The sequence below is a fragment of the Pleurodeles waltl genome, chromosome 3_1 (assembly GCF_031143425.1).
Source record: "Pleurodeles waltl isolate 20211129_DDA chromosome 3_1, aPleWal1.hap1.20221129, whole genome shotgun sequence".
Taxonomy (NCBI): domain Eukaryota; kingdom Metazoa; phylum Chordata; class Amphibia; order Caudata; family Salamandridae; genus Pleurodeles; species Pleurodeles waltl.
Genome location: NC_090440.1, coordinates 149773719 through 149791145, shown reverse-complemented (window position 1 = coordinate 149791145; position 17427 = coordinate 149773719). Strand labels below are relative to the sequence as shown.

Genomic DNA, 17427 nt, shown 5'->3' with positions numbered 1-17427 from the left:
CTGAGTGGGCTCCCTGTACTACTTCTCTGGCCTGATAAGAAAAGGCTACCATTTCTGGTCACAAGACTCCAAACATAAGAGCATCAAATGAGGCCGAAGAAAGGCTACATCCAGATTAGCAAATATAAACACTCAGAGTGGCTGATACCAGGAGAAGGCAGAATTCTCAATTCCTTAACTACCCTTTGGTTAAGGACATGAACTGATCAACGAACGAATATTTATCGCACTAAACTGGTTACCAGCAGTCCCTCTGCTCTACAGAGAGAAGTAGAATATAACTGGGCAGACAAAATCTAATTTGACTGCAAATATGTTGTAAACGCAAAAGCAAAGTAAAAAGCCTCCCAAAAGGGAGTTATCAAATCAATCCAAATTACATGGACATCGAATGCCTCAGACTCGTACAGTAAAGTTCTCACTTATCCTCATGATAATGTTGAAGTGAATGACGGGGCACTGATGGGTTAAATGGAAATGTAAGCGGCCGAAAACAAAGGAAGGGGACCAAGGATGCAAACACCAAAGATGGCTCACAAGACTTGGACTGACTCCATGAGACCTCGATACTGAAAAGAGTCCCCTCAGTAAGTGCTCCCGAGGATAGTGATGAACTGTGTCCAATCAGATGTCATAGAGAAGTAGTTCTAGGTACAAAGGCCTTTACAGCAACTTCCTTCATTTAGTTTGTGCGGGAATTTTACAAAACATGCCTTCCTCGTGTCTTATTTCCTCTGGGGGCGGTCGGAATGGGGGAGACACAGGCTTCACCAGTGGCACTTTCTCTTGGGCTCCAAAGTTTCTGGGTGCACACTTTGCACTCAGACTAGAGACTTCACACTCATATCTATAGTGCAGCAATAAGCCCTCACTTTCGTGCCATGCCAACGGCTCTTATAAAAAGTAATAACCAAGTGCAAAGGTGAGTTAAAAGAAAGGTAGACGACAACAAGTGACAAGTGGAGAGCACACTGCCTAGAGCGAAAATAGTGAGAACGAAAAAATACATCAAAAATAAGTGGGTAGGGTGTCTCAGACTGGGGGTCCACAGATGACTTTGGAAATCTGGAAACTTACATGGAGATGCAGTTTAATACTTTTGCTAACACTACAAAGCTTGAAGAGTGTGGTTGGTTACCTCTGTTCAAATCTGTTAAAGCCGACAGAAAAATGTCTGTGTGAGTCTTACTATTTTCTGAAATTCTGTGTACTGCTTTCTGAACTTTGACCACTCATGGTGATAGGCGCTGTTGCATTTTTATATTTCTCTGTTATTCCAAGAGTAATATTTTTGGTTAATACAAACAAATATCCATTTGTGTTTTGCAATACAGAGTAGTCTCTAGTCACAACTTATAGTGGCTTCATGTAGCACAGTGGATATTGTCACCTGACAAAAATATGTAATAAATATGTTAAAAGATGACTACTGACAATCAACTTTTGATGTAGCACTGCAACTAACCAGATTGCACAAGGGATATCTGGTCGCCTATATATTATGCTAAAATCTGAAGACAATCCTACATGTTGTGTATCAATTTACTATACCCTTGATACAAACTTACCCTGGGTTAATTAAGACCAGAGCATTCACAGTAAACATACTAAACACACTGAGTAAACAAATCCAATTTTGTCTTGTGGTCCAAAATCCTCTAATGATTTTACCTGCTGGATTGAAAGATCACACTTCTTGGCTTCTTGGCTACACCAGCAATTACTATCGCTGAGTAACAGACAATACTTAAAATGTGACATCAAATTGGTCGACTATCATCTGGAAATGTTCCCGTAAGCCTGCTACATGAACACCAAACTACAGTGAATCTACAAGCCTTAAATCCATCATCATCTTCTACGTTCTTGCCACATTTCAGACTATTGACAAACTCAAGATCCCAAACACAATTTACTCAATTACCCAAATATAATCATCCTCAGTATCTCTAAATAAGTGTATGATAGGGATGCTGGAGTTCATAACAAATATGGATGATCTTGCTCTCCGATTTACTCTTGGTTTACTCTCAAACACTAAGGCACAGGTAGAAGAAAGGTCCACTCCCTCTTTAGTAACCGACCCACAATGTATCCTCATTGGGTAGAAATATGGCTCTTGCACAACCATCAGTCTACATATAGTATTCATAATAAGCCATTCTTCAGTAAAAGTACTACGTACAAGACCTTGTTCACTTGTTAAACCACCTCAACTTTATGTTTCGTGGTCTTACAAGTCCCAAACTTTAATTATCTCCATCCTCGAACAAATCTGTTCATTGTATCCACTATAATCCCTGCCCCTTCCACAAACAAAGCACAACACCCGAGTACACACACACTCACATAAAAAATATGTACTCATACACACGTGCAGTCAGAGACACGTACATGTGCTGGCACTCACACACCATGTATGAGAACACTGTTGTATAGGATACTACAGATGAAAATTAAGAACATATTACAGTGTGTGTTTCAGATTTGATATCCTCTAGTAAATACCAACACACTTAAAATAATATTTAAAAAGCAACTCAGCACCTACCTAAACTGAGGCAACAATGAACCTCTTATAAGAGGTCTCAGGACGCGTGGTCCTTTTCAGGAGCTGCAGTGTGGGACACTTTTTAATCTGCTACTGACAAAAAATCCCAAATGCGTCCACATCTTACATGTCGCATTAAAAGTCCAGGGAGATATCCAGAAACTCCCAAAAGTAAAGACTCCAGAAAACTAATTTTAACAGATGAATTAGTGAGCAAAGCTTTCTGAGAATAAAAGGTGACATCGGTCACATATGAGTAAAAACCGCAGAGCAGCAACAATAACTGGCACATAAAGGTCATGGAGCACAAATCACCACAAAACCCTCACAATTATCCACCTCTACCCACGTTCATGCAGCCGCAGAGCAAGAATTACTACAAGTCATGATCTAAACAGGCACCCACTTCATGCCCAGGGTTCCCTCCTCCTCACCAGAAATGCTGCCAACTGCTTTCACAGGCCAGGGCAAGATTACCTTTCATGAAAACGCCCTGTCCTGAATATCTCGTGTGAAACGCTGGACCACTTTTACTGAAGAAGCTCCACTTGACCCAAATTGCCTATTCGGCAAGTGCTCAAGTATCCACTGTGCTGCTGCTGGACACAGACAAGAAGTGAAACACCAAACCAAGTGGGAGGCAATAAGGCTTCGACCCTGGTAAAAGCTGAGGACTTGGTCCTCGATAAATAAAAACAAAGGAGTTGTTGTAAGTCATAATAAAAAGAGAGCAGTGGGGGTTACCCTGCCTGACAATCCTGAATTTCCAGGCTACAGTGAACAGGATATAGTAAGTCTATCATTATGTCACTGTCGATGATGTTAGTTGCAGCACGCATGTGTGAGATGGCTAGGGACTGGGCCTCTTCACTCCTCACACACTGATAAGCAAAGAAGAAACACAAACCTACCTGTGTAATCTGGCGAGTTCGACGTTTTCAATGTCAACCTTCCGCAGACTTATACCAACGCAAGCAGCACCATGCGGTACCAAAGGTCTACTAGGCAGCACGCAGGCAACCAAGATAACCTGACCGTAGCTAATATAAAAATAACTAAAATAAAAAAGTATCCAGATGGACAACAATGTGGTTAACTTTAGAAGATCCAAGAAAAAACATTGCTCATCAGCTGCCGAACAACATACCACGGGGCAAATTCCAAAATAGCCCATGCTACAGCTGCTATGGGAAACCACATCTTTCAGGCTTAAGTACGAGCCTGACCTTCATTTGTAACTTTTTTATTCGTTTTCAGTGTCAAACATGCAAAAATCTCAAGTGCGAGTAGCAGGAGGTTGGTCACTCGAACCTGCTCTGCAGCAGGCCAATAATACCTCTCCATGCACTTCCCTTTGCATTTCCCTTTCTGCTCTTTTTAAACTAATCCCAAAACCCCTTTATATCAGGATAGACAAGTGGAAGCTCAAGGTTTCACCATATTGTCCAACCTACAACTTCCAAATCAAGTCACATGTGTTAAATCTTGATGCTTAAGTCCCCTCTCCAATCTGACAGGACACAGTTGTAGATCCTCCCTGGTAATATATATTACAACTAGTGGCACACACCCTCGAATGAGTCCTTGCATTGACATGCCAGCAGACAGCCTCACCATGGCCACACACATCCTGTCCCTGGCAACAGCTCGTTTTAGTGACCAGAAAGAATCGGTCCATTACATTATATCTCTCCGAGTTCTTATTTTACATCTTTGTGGTTTCAGAGCCCGTACAACATGGTGCAATCTATCAGTATGGTTATAATCTAATTAACGGTGGCTAGGACTTAACTTCAAAAGAAAAGCAGGCGAGGCACCACCATCACACACAAGTCTGTCTGTATCAATACAGCCTGGCCATTTCAGCTGCGCAAATGATGTCACAACAGATCTCAAAACCCAAGTAGACGTCATCAAACAAAATAACATTCCAGAACGCCTATTGTTGGTAGTGTTAGAGATCAGGGCTGGGTAAAGGGAACAGTATTCCTCTATCATGCGAGGCCACTTTGAACATTTCCACGCCTTTCATCGATTAACTGCACATCGCACAAGTCTATGGATGGCTAATTCACACCCCCCTCCACTGCAAGTTACTCCTAGCTACCCCCACAAGTCACCGAACAGAGTGACACAGCCTTACCCATAGTCCAACTGTTACCCCCACAAGTCACTGAACAGAGTGACTGACACAGCCTTACCCATAGTCCAACTGTTTGATAACATTAACCCTGAACAATATGCATATTTTGGTCAAATACTCAATTACTCTGTTTCTGGTTGTCACAGACATTTCTTTCTTGGAAGCGTTTATACTATATCAGATTTATTATTTTAAAGCATATCCTGCTGAAAGACCTGCTGCCGTTCTTCTGTGGGTGCTGAAACATGTCTACATTCTTTGTAGGCAATCCACGGCATTCTTTTCTATCCACCTCCATGGTCAGACCTGTTGTCACCGGAGCAGACGTCTGCCACGTCACCTTTCACTACACACTCTGTCCCCACGTGCCTGTGAGGCAGATTACAGTTTTTTACTGAAACCTGTGCATTACACGTTTAATCATTTTCTCTTTTAAAGGCACCTGTAACCTTGTTCACATTAAGGCCCTATGCCATCCAGTTTAAAGTTATGTGGTCGTGCTATGCATGTTAGCAAAGATCTCCTTGACAAGGAACCCCTCACTCTTTCACACTACACCCAGGTACGATGTAACCATTGGGCATAAAAAAGGCATAGCTCTCAAAGTAACTGAGGGTCTGCTGGACATCAGTCTTTGATATCCAGATACATACCTCCTACTAGCCACTAATGCGGCTAGGTGGGTGTAAGCTGGCAGGCTAAGGCCGGTCCCCCGCAGGCGTAGAGCCACTGGGCTGCATGCAATCACACGCCTTTGCAAAGGTTTTGCTAAAGAGGAAACTATTTCTCAGGTAACAAAAATGCTGCCTCTCACAGGCATTTCCTCAGAGCTGACGCTCAGTGTGAAAACCTGCATAGGAGCATTTTTGATGATCAGTTTGCAGAATCACACTGCTCAGCTAATGAGGAGACAATACAAAGCTCCACACATAGACCCTCCAAAGAAGCTGCTCCAGCAAACGCAAAACGTGAGGTGAATGTGCGGTGGTGGAAATACAATGATGCCCCCACATCTCACCTATTCCTTCCCATCTTCAGTGGGTACCAACTGCCTGGCCACAAAACAAGATGAAAACAATGGCGGACAGGGACAACTTTATTACAGTGAATTACATTCCTGTTGGTTATATTAAAAGAAAAAAGACTTGCTGCAACCTACTTGCTCGGAGAGTTTCAAAGTGTAGGCCAAGATAACAGAACAAATGAAGATCAAGGGGTAGAGAGCAGTGCTCCTGAGATGGACAGGTTTGCAGAACTTTGTAATCTATCATGCTGCTGGGGCAAGTGAATTGCAGTCTTCAGAGCAAGAGGGTTCACAAAATGTCAAGAAAGGCCGCATCCATATCATGTTGTTCAGGATTTCCACATAAGATTAATTTACATTTAAATTTCATTACTGAATTTAAATGTTCGACACAGTCAGTGGCGATCCCGAGAATCGTGCAATGTTCCACCACGCGTAGGACAACCGAGCTTTAAAGCACCAACAATGTTGCAACACAATGATCCCTTCCACACAAGCAGGGCGAAGCACTATTATCATCTCCTCTAAAGGTACAATGAGTGGTGGGGACACTTATCTAGTGGTGAGTGACGCTCCCCCCTGAAAAGAACTACCAAAGACGTAAGAAGACTAACTTAACAAGGGTCACAGGACCAATGATCCGACCAGGACAATCTTGATCTATATAGTTTGCAGAAAGCTATTTCTTTACGAAGAACGTCCTTGCCCATCTTGAGGTGCCAGGCTCAATACAGGCTGCTCCCCGCGTCGGTGTGCACCTATATTGATTGTGGTGACTGTTATAGAGAGGGTGTCCTGGGTTCCTTATCCTCCCCTGTTCGCTCCAGAAAAGATCCTACCAGGACCCCATGATAACAGCCACCGCACAGTCCACGCTGCTGCTGCCGGTCAGAAGAGTTTACAACAATTCTCAAAAAAGGACAGGCAGATTCAGATCGCTGCCAGTTATTTACAAATGCCACTCTACCCGGAATGACTTGTAACTTTGAACCTGCTCACAGAAGTAATACAAAGGGATGCACACGTCCACTTCCAACCGGTGGTCATAGCTCATCAGGGACAGACTGGCCAGAAGCGTTTGTAGGGCTCAGGTCATACAGGGACCTTCCCTGGTGGCTCTGGTTTCCTTCCTCATCAAGAATTAGCAGTGGCAGAGTAGGGCAGTGAAATGACTGGGGCAAGCATCCCTTAGCTGCTGCCCCCTGAAAGAGCATTGATCGGGGCAACAGCGGAGAACTTGGCAAGGCTCAGTGCCACACCAGCAGAAGGCATGTATGAATGACAACATAACAAGATAGCAGGAAACAGGGTGCCCCTTACCTCAACACTGCTCACAAGGGGAGGCGTTGAAAAAGAACGCTCTTTACCTTCTGACACAGAGAAGATGTCATCATACCTGAAAGATTAAAAACAAGCCTTCAAACTGTGATACATTACTCAAGGGCACAACTTATAATTTACGTTGCACAATGTACACAAAAAAAACACATACATAGGAAGAAAAACAGGTGGCTCCTCTGGTAGTGATCACCGTGACTGCCATTAAAAAAGGAATTTATAACAAAACTCTTAGTTACAAAACAAGACGTTTGCTCATTTATAAGCTTTTTGTAATTGGAACACAAAAAGTATTCAATTCTAAACTTGTTCTTTCCTGTTTTTGGCCAGCTAACATATAAAGAAGTAAGTTTAGGTTTCAAAATGCAATTCAGAATATTTGACATCAGTTCCGCCCACGCAGCCCCCTAGAATCCTGGACCAATGCCATGCATTCCTCCTGAGAGCAGGGTGTCTTCAGGGTCCTGCCAGGCGCTACACAGACCTCTGGTCTCCAGCACGCTGCGTCCTCTCTCCTACTGCCCGTCTGAGCATCACTCTAGACAGGTCATCCTCCAGGTAACTTCCCAGAGAGGAAAATGTATATATTCACGTTTCTCCCGGCCTTACGGACCACCATGTTTCCATTGTTTAGGTTAAAAGAAAAGCAGGCTGTGAAACTGAGCACGATGTTTTGGATACAGAAATACCCCCTTGTCGCGAAGAAAATATTATAACATCTTCACAAAGGTAAGTGCTCGACAATGGTTAGTGAATACCTTCTATTTACGAGTTTGTACAGTCGGATCCACCCAGCGTTGCCCACAGATCTTACATTCATAGCAGATTTGTTCATACGGAAATAGCTGCAATTTCTGCATGAGCAAAGCCCCCTGGAATGATTCAGTGGATAAGAAATGGTATTGTACCCCTACAAATGACATTTTACCCCGCCTTAACCGTGCTTAAGTGAGATATTTTATTCTTCATTTAGATGTGAACGATGTTGCCTATTTACAGTAGACAAACTGCCCCCTCCCAGAGAAAAGACTGCTGTGGGATGCTCACACCTTACATCTTAAGATAGTTAGGGGCGCCGATCCCTACCCCTAAGTAGCTACTTTCAGCTACTATGGACGGTTTAGTATCAATTGTGGTTTCACCAATATGGCACCTATGTTTTTGCAATCAGCATGTCTTTAGTTTTTGTTGCCTTTAGCCGATGAGTGTTCGTTCCTGTCAGCAGACAACGATTATAACATCCATAAGCCTAACACCACTGTGGACCACACAACACTGGTGGAAAAGCTGGAACATAGGACACAAACTAAAAGCCCTGATCTGTCTTGGATCGGTTATTTTCTTCTCAGTAGCACCCTCGATGTTAGGATGGGACCTCCTGAATCATCCAGTGCCCTGTTTTCCAGGACCTTCCCGCTCTTGCTTGCTGTTCAACATTGACATCCCACCCCAGTCCAGATGCTAGCCAGACAAAGTCTAATTTCAAATATACGGGGATGACACAAATTCACTTCCGGCTAAACAACTATCTGAACCATCCCACCAATGTTACGTAATGCTTGAACCACGTACCCACTGGCCCAAGAGCAGTGCCCTTTGCAGGAGTGATGAAAAAGTAGATCCAAGTATTGTGGTAAATGAAGCCTTGCTCCCCACTTCTAGATTGGTCCTAAGGTTTAGGACACCTCCCTATCAAATCACCAAACAGCAAGGGATACTTTTTGATTTCTGAACTGTCATTCATCCCCTAAGTCATCTAAGTGGTTAACGGTAACAAACTCCAACTCTAAAGTCTCAGCAAATTCCGTCCATTTCCCCAAACTAACCACACAGTGCTGACGAGCCTTTATCATACTCACATGGACCCTGCAACATCACCTAGAAGGGCCTGTCCAAGAAGTTCAGCAGCAAAATGTGCAGCAAATAGTAGTTTCTTTGTATTCTTTACACCTTGCTCTACATTTTTGCCCCAATGATTTTCCTCGGGGTTTTCACTGGAATCAAACATTTTCTGCAAGTCTCCCAATTCCGGAACCTTCTGTACTCAGTCCTGGAAAGTTTAGAATCCTGATTCTCACCTTCATCAACTCGTGGTCTCTTTGTCCAGACTGCCACTGTGGTTTTGTTCCAAGAGGAGTCTTGCAAGATCACGCTACTGCCTCTGAATGAAACATGAATTTACAATTTCACAGTGAGCCCCTCCATTCAGTCTCTTTGTGCGTCTCCCTTCTTGCATTTTTCAACCTTTTTAAAGGAGCGTAAAACTCCCTCCAAATGAAAATAGTACCAACTACGAACGTCCTGCAGCGCTCAGGCCTCTAATTTTAATTCCTGCTTTATGTTATGTACATGTGAACCCTCCTCGAACTAGAGTCTTCACTGAGATCCGCTGGCATGTGCTTAAATAATACATACTGTTAGGATGGCCACTTTCAGTAAATATTGGCTCTTTAGCCACCAACACTACGGGCCTTGCAGTTCCACTTTTGTCACCAGAGACTTCTGGTTTATTCTGTGACTGACCTTTTCAGGCCCCGGAGGAGACTCCCTCTACGTCACCAGAAGCGGTCACCAAGGACCGATCCAGGGCGTCCTTACTGAACTAAGCCAAGCCAGGGCTGCGCAGACAAACTTCTGTGGACTACCTTCAGTTGATGCAACACAGTTCATCTGAGGTGATGCCATCTGGCACACGCTAAATGTCACCACAGCTGGCGTACCCGATATAAATGCTCTTATTTTAATTGTGCAAGTCGGACAAAGAGCTGGAACAATCATATGTGCAGCGGCGATTTTCGCATAATTGCACCTTTTCCGCATTTGCCACATAATCCATCAGCTGCCGCAATACCTGCAGATTTTAACCAAAAAAATATAAATATTTTGTTTCTAGCTCAAACGGTTCAAAAGTTACTAAGAGTGCAGCGACATGTGTCGCCACATAGTGAAAGGCCTTTGCAGAACTGGACTGGTCTCCTTTTTGTTGCTTACTGCTAGGGGTATTAAAATGGTACTAACGAGGTGCAGCCAATGCCAAAACAGTGTTATCAAGATAAAAAATGTTGAAGTAATGAAGTAAAATTATTACAAATTGTTCCGCATTGTGCGCCTTTTCCTGACGCATAATTTACTAAATCCTGTTGCATAACCCGTCCCTCTCATGCCTCATAATTCCAATGGCCCTGCATATGTGTTATTTCTTGTAAAACTCCGATTTCAACTTATTTTGATCTTTTAAAAAACACCCTCTGATAACGCGCAGGGTCCAGTGGTGGAATGCATCTCTTTTATGCTGCACAGGACGGTCCGAAGGGCGCCAACCAGACTTGACAGCTAGGCCGCTGTTTACAGGAGGAGTGCACCCACAATGCACCAGGCGCTGACGCGCGCTTTGATCCTCGGCACTCGGGTCTCTCTCCGTGGGCAGGACGGGTAACCACCAGGGTGTCGGGCAAACGCGTGTCACATGGACTTGTCGAGTCAGTGTGTGGGGACCGAGCAGCTGTAGAACTCAGTCCATTGAAAAGCAGAACTATTTTGGAATATCACTGCGCGGCCGCAACATACACACCAGGGTTCGATAATTCCGACTACTTCAACGTGGGGCTAAGGGGGTTCATCAGTTTACGGCTGGGCTTCATCAACTTCAGCATGGGTTTCATATGCTTCAATATAGCGCTTCATCAGCATGGGTTTCATATGCTTCAATATAGCGCTTCATCAGTTGCAGCTTGGGTTTTATGTGCTTCAATATAGAGCTTCATCAGCTGCAGCTATGTTTTCATATGTTTTTACCATGGAGCTTCATATGCTTCGCATGGAGCTAAGGGTTCCTCTGTTCCACTATAGGCTTCATCTGCTTCAGCTTGGGTTTAATATACTTCAATATAGAGCTTCATCAGCTGCAGCTTGGGTTTCGTCTGCTTTTACTAGGGAGCTTCACATGCATCTGGGGCTTCCTCTGTTCCACTACAGGCTTCATCTGCTTCAGTACAGGGTTGAGTACCCATCTGCACTGGCACATGTCTGGGGCTTCATCTGCTTCAGCACGTATGTTGGCCTTCATCAGCTTCGGCATTCGGCTGGTGGTTCAACTGCCTTGGCACAGGGTTGGTTATCCATCTGCTTCGGCACATGGCTGGGGCTTCATCTACTTCAATACGTGTATTGGCCTTCATCACCTTCGGCGTGCAGCTGGGGGTTCATCTGCTTGGGCAAGGGTGGCTGGGCTTCCATCTGCTTGGGCAAGGAGCCGAGACTAAAAACGCTTCACGACTGTCACATCTAAACCTGCTTGGACGTAGGGAGGTGCTACAATGGAATTTGTAAAGGACAAACCTAGGTGGGCAGCAAAGGACCCATGAAGAATGGGCAGAGACCAGAGATAGAGTTCATGATAGTTAAATACTAGGTGGAGTATTTGTGGGGTGGTGCGTTCCTATCATTTGTGGGGGCTCTCCTCTCAAGAGGTGTAAGGTACACTTGTGAGCTGGCACATACCTATTTGTTGTATTCAGAGCTGCATTTTTAGTTCCTTTCTGAATTGCCAGAGGGTCAAAAAGGTGGGTTTATGTTGCAGGCATTGGGTACTTACAGTGACAAAGCCTTTTTTCTGTTTTTCACTTTAATTTGTTCATCTCTAACCCTAGGACATCCTGGCTACTGGTGTTGTCTGCCACTGGTGAGTACACAGAGAACCGTTTCTAGTGGCCTTCCGTCCAGCAGGGAGAGCTGCGCACAATCTTGGATTCTTTGGTCCTGTTCTTTGAAGGAGAGAGGGCTCTTTGTTGAGGATGAATCAGAGTGTATTTGCTTCCGCTATCAGATGTGGGGTGAAGCCCTAAAAACACTTCAATGCGGGACAGGGGTTAACTATACTTTAACATGGGCTGAGGCTAGACATGTTTCCATCCGCAACACAGGTTAAAACAACTTTATTAGAATGTGGCTACAAATATGTTAAGATGAGTGCGGCGTAAAAAAAACGCTCTTCAGCACATTACAGGGAGTGCAGAATTATTAGGCAAATGAGTATTTTGACCACATCATCCTCTTTATGCATGTTGTCTTACTCCAAGCTGTATAGGCTCGAAAGCCTACTACCAATTAAGCATATTAGGTGATGTGCATCTCTGTAATGAGAAGGGGTGTGGTCTAATGACATCAACACCCTATATCAGGTGTGCATAATTATTAGGCAACTTCCTTTCCTTTGGCAAAATGGGTCAAAAGAAGGACTTGACAGGCTCAGAAAAGTCACAAATAGTGAGATATCTTGCAGAGGGATGCAGCACTCTTAAAATTGCAAAGCTTCTGAAGCGTGATCATCGAACAATCAAGCGTTTCATTCAAAACAGTCAACAGGGTCGCAAGAAGCGTGTGGAAAAACCAAGGCGCAAAATAACTGCCCATGAACTGAGAAAAGTCAAGCGTGCAGCTGCCACGATGCCACTTGCCACCAGTTTGGCCATATTTCAGAGCTGCAACATCACTGGAGTGCCCAAAAGCACAAGGTGTGCAATACTCAGAGACATGGCCAAGGTAAGAAAGGCTGAAAGACGACCACCACTGAACAAGACACACAAGCTGAAACGTCAAGACTGGGCCAATAAATATCTCAAGACTAATTTTTCTAAGGTTTTATGGACTGATGAAATGAGAGTGAGTCTTGATGGGCCAGATGGATGGGCCCGTGGCTGGATTGGTAAAGGGCAGAGAGCTCCAGTCCGACTCAGACGCCAGCAAGGTGGAGGTGGAGTACTGGTTTGGGCTGGTATCATCAAAGATGAGCTTGTGGGGCCTTTTCGGGTTGAGGATGGAGTCAAGCTCAACTCCCAGTCCTACTGCCAGTTCCTGGAAGACACCTTCTTCAAGCAGTGGTACAGGAAGAAGTCTGCATCCTTCAAGAAAAACATGATTTTCATGCAGGACAATGCTCCATCACACGCGTCCAAGTACTCCACAGCGTGGCTGGCAAGAAAGGGTATAAAAGAAGGAAATCTAATGACATGGCCTCCTTGTTCACCTGATCTGAACCCCATTGAGAACCTGTGGTCCATCATCAAATGTGAGATTTACAAGGAGGGAAAACAGTACACCTCTCTGAACAGTGTCTGGGAGGCTGTGGTTGCTGCTGCACGCAATGTTGATGGTGAACAGATCAAAACACTGACAGAATCCATGGATGGCAGGCTTTTGAGTGTCCTTGCAAAGAAAGGTGGCTATATTGGTCACTGATTTGTTTTTGTTTTGTTTTTGAATGTCAGAAATGTATATTTGTGAATGTTGAGATGTTATATTGGTTTCACTGGTAATAATAAATGATTGAAATGGGTATATATTTTTTTTTTTGTTAAGTTGCCTAATAATTATGCACAGTAATAGTCACCTGCACACACAGATATCCCCCTAACATAGCTAAAACTAAAAACAAACTAAAAACTACTTCCAAAAATATTCAGCTTTGATATTAATGAGTTTTTGGGGTTCATTGAGAACATGGTTGTTGTTCAATAATAAAATTAATCCTCAAAAATACAACTTGCCTAATAATTCTGCACTCCCTGTATGTTTTTATTTCACATATAAACAATGGCTGTGATATCCCAAAATGCAAAGGTTAGCGGGTTAAGCGCTCACTACTGACATCTGCGCATGACCTCCAATCATGCTGCAAAAACAAACAGGGCTAGCTAAGCACTTTTTCGTTCCAAGGTCAATCCACTGAGTACCATTATATGGGCAAATAACACGTTATCTACCAGCATTATAAAAAGACAAACCTTCGGATGCGAGCACAAATGTTATTTTCAAGAGATGACCTTTTAAGATGTTAGTAATTTTACCAAGTTACAAACAAGTTGCTGGAACAAAAGATAGTCAGTTCAACATCGACCATTGAGGCGATCCTTTCCCAACAGATATTTAATGACATTTACTTGAAGACCAGCCAAGCAGTAGTGCTGGGGCATGCTAAACTGCTGGTTAGAGGTGTGTGAAGAAAGTGATAAAACTGGAGCATGATGGCCACTAAGTCTGGGATGCCACATGGCCATCTCTTGCCATTATGCCCATAGGCGCTGGAAGTGCTGGGTCAGGGGGTGCAGCGGCACCCCCAGATCTAACCATACTGGAGTTGAGAAGCTGAATGAGCAATAAGGATGCTTTTAAATTTGGTCCTTATCTTGTTACGTTTGTTGTGTGTTCAAAGCCAGCAGGCAAATGACAGGCTATGTCTTCCCACAAATTGTTGCTTCTTAACTTGGAGACAGGTATAGTACTTTCTTTCTCTGGCTAATAACTTAGTGGATTTTATAAAGTGAACTCTCTGACAATCTTGCTGGAGTACATGCAGTGTGAAAGGGAAGGCAGGAAGGAGTATGTTATTAAAAAACAATAAATGCCTGTAAATTTACTTAATATCTCAAAATATATCAGCAATAAAGAAAGCACAAATGAGGCACACTTCTAATTCTGAAGTGTGATGGAAGCAAAGATTTGTAATAGGATGAAACAAATCAAGATAATTTACCTAGTAATGTGCAAATGCTAATTAGTTGCTGAAACCCAATTTCCACACATTGTCATTTCAGTGTTGTACTGTTTTGTCAGTAAAATTACACATCTGTGCAAAGTCAATGGCAACTTCAATGGAAATGTGCTGTCTGTAAATGACAGTGCGCTGTCACACCTGCCATATTAATGTATTTGCCACAGTATGCTACAAAATGCGCCACTAGCTACACACCACACGCCTACTACTCTCCTGCTGAATGGCATGGCTCACATCTTACGTTTGTTCTTTGTGTGATGGTTGTGAGAGAGCCTAGCTTATATAATCAATAATAACATGAAATGTTTATGAACTAATGTATAATAATGCCGCATAGAAAATGTATTAATATGTTTTTGCTAAACGCGTGCTTGAAATGTGCCCATGGGGAGTGGCCACCAATATATACTGGGACTAATGAAACTGACTAATAATGTTGAAATGTTATGTTAAAGTATAGTTTTACACTAATAATGAAAGGTTATATGTTAAAGTTCTGCTAATAAATCATTAGGCCTTAGTTAGCATGAGTCGAGGCCTAGCTGCCTGGTTTCCTATTAAATGTGTTTTTCCTAACGTGCAGTATGCTGACTTGCTGAAGGACATGAACTCTTGTTTTTCCAAAGCTAGAAGATGAATGTAACTGTAGTAGATCCCTTCTCATGAAATTCGACTTGCTTAGTGAAACATTCTTGCTGAATGCAACAGTGTAGACTACTCGCAGGTACAAGGTCACCTGAACCGGTACAGACAATGGAACCACTGACTAAAGATGCAAAGAGGACCACGAGAGTATGAAATCATACCGGACATTCTACCCGCTGAAGACGTCAATCATAAGGACCAATAAACTACGTGAGAACTGTTATGGGGTGACAAATTTGATGAGCTAATTGCTAACCTATTGGGTGGAGATAATGGGGTACAAACCCTCAACCAATGAAGAATTAGGGGACTGTACAACGAAAAAGGGATAAAAACCCTTGACACAAGGAAATAGTTTAGATCGAGGGGAGAAGAGACTAGGAGTTAGTTAGGGAGATGCTATTGCGGATTTGCTATGACCCAGACACTGTCACTCTGCATAGAGATTTTGCTGTTTGGTTCTTAAAACCATTCTTGCTTAGATTGCCCATTTACACTTTACCTTCTTATGAGGGAAGTGCCCCTTTACCCGACTTGCTGAATTCCTGGCTGATGGCGAATCAACTGATGTCCTGAGGACGAAGACTGAATCTGTTTGCAAACTCAATACGGAGGGTAACTATATGACAATGAAATTGTGATTGTCTGTTTGCTTTTCCTTTCTAGGTACCAACTGCTTCTTTTGACAGAGACCATAGCTAGATGTTTTTCCAAATTGATGTTACTAAATTGTTTTGCATGAAGCCCAACATGCCAATGCTAATTCGAGGTTAGTTAAGGGATTCACTAAACATACGCAAATAGACAAATGACAGAATCTATGCTTTGTTGAATAATGCGCTAATGATACTCTGCTAAGGATAGCCTATGTTGACGTCGTGTTATGTTCTAATATTCATGATTCTTGCTTTGAGGAAATCTTATCATAGTTGCCATATTGTGACTATGCTAATGTGTTTCTTGGTTTTGAGATTATTAAACTTACTAGTAGAATTGTAATCAATAGGGAATAAATATCACAAAATCGTACTAAACTGGTGTGGTTATTCATGACTGAAAGGTCATGGTGGTTTCTGAGTCTTATTAATATCTTTGACTAATTTGAATTGTCTTATTCTGGTAAATATTGATGACGTTATTGATCTATTAATTGACATGTTGATCAGCTATCTCATCCTAAGGTGTCTTCAATCAGGGTCAAAAGATTCATTGGCCTAAAACGAGTCCCAAAGTGAATAAATTAGTCATAAAGGGACGTGTTAGCAGTTGCATTATTTTGCACAACCCCAGTGGCTTCGGTGATGCAACATTGATGGCTGCACCGACACTCTGAAAGTTGTCCACTGCCACTGAACTGGCGCCCTCTGCTGGGGCAAGAGAGGTGTTACTGTCCTGCACTGGGCTGGCAGGCAGCAAGGATGTGGCGTGTGCATGGCAGTGGCTGGGGCTAGAGCAGAGGGGTGCTGCCTTGTGAATGCGCTACTCTCCTTTCTGGTCTCTGTAAGTGTTTCATGGGCCCTTTCACTAGCTCAGCTTCTGGGCATTCGGGCATCCTTTCCTAAATCATATTGTTGACCTGTGACCTGCATGGTTTCGAGCTGACTGAAGTCGGGGTTGATCTAGCAAGGGTTTTGTCAACTTCGCAATTGAGTCAGTCAGTCAAACGTTTTTAACTGAATTAGTCCATTATTCGAAAAGGTAAACCAATAATAATACAATCAGGTTGCACTAAAAATAGCCTCTTAGCACAAAATTCGCATTACATGTGCTACCACTTCCGAGGGATGTCTTTATTGCCCGACCTCACAGGATCCTTCTGCGCGCCCCCTGCCTTCAGACTGTGCAAGACCGCTTTTGCGATTTTTCATACATTCTACTCATTTAGATCTGGAAACACGAGAATGCACAAAGCGTTGCACATATGTGTAGAATTAAACAGAGGAGGAGACATGATCCAGTGTCTACAAACTTGGGAACAAGAAGTCTGTGCTAAAATCCCAGCCCTCGCCTCTCCAACCTAACTGTGCCACCCAAGACAAATCACTTCTGTTTTCACTGCTTCATGTCTTTAACTGATAACACTGGGAGCAGAACTGATTCAATGCTTCCTGTAAATAAACTACGAATAAAAGCCTGATTTGCAGAAAGTTGAATGAACTATATATGCTGCCGCT

General features: G+C 43.2%; 1 protein-coding gene across 6 annotated transcripts in view; it reads right to left on the bottom strand.

Annotated features, from left to right (window-relative positions):
• The window catches only part of TLN2 (talin 2), a 1094076-nt gene that overhangs the window by 686482 nt on the left and 390167 nt on the right, over positions 1–17427 (bottom strand). For all 6 annotated transcript variants that reach the window (XM_069221982.1, XM_069221985.1, XM_069221980.1 and 3 more), the window contains one exon: positions 7039–7114. The gene's annotated coding sequence lies outside the window, so the exon portion shown is untranslated. The remainder of the gene's footprint in view (positions 1–7038; positions 7115–17427) is intronic.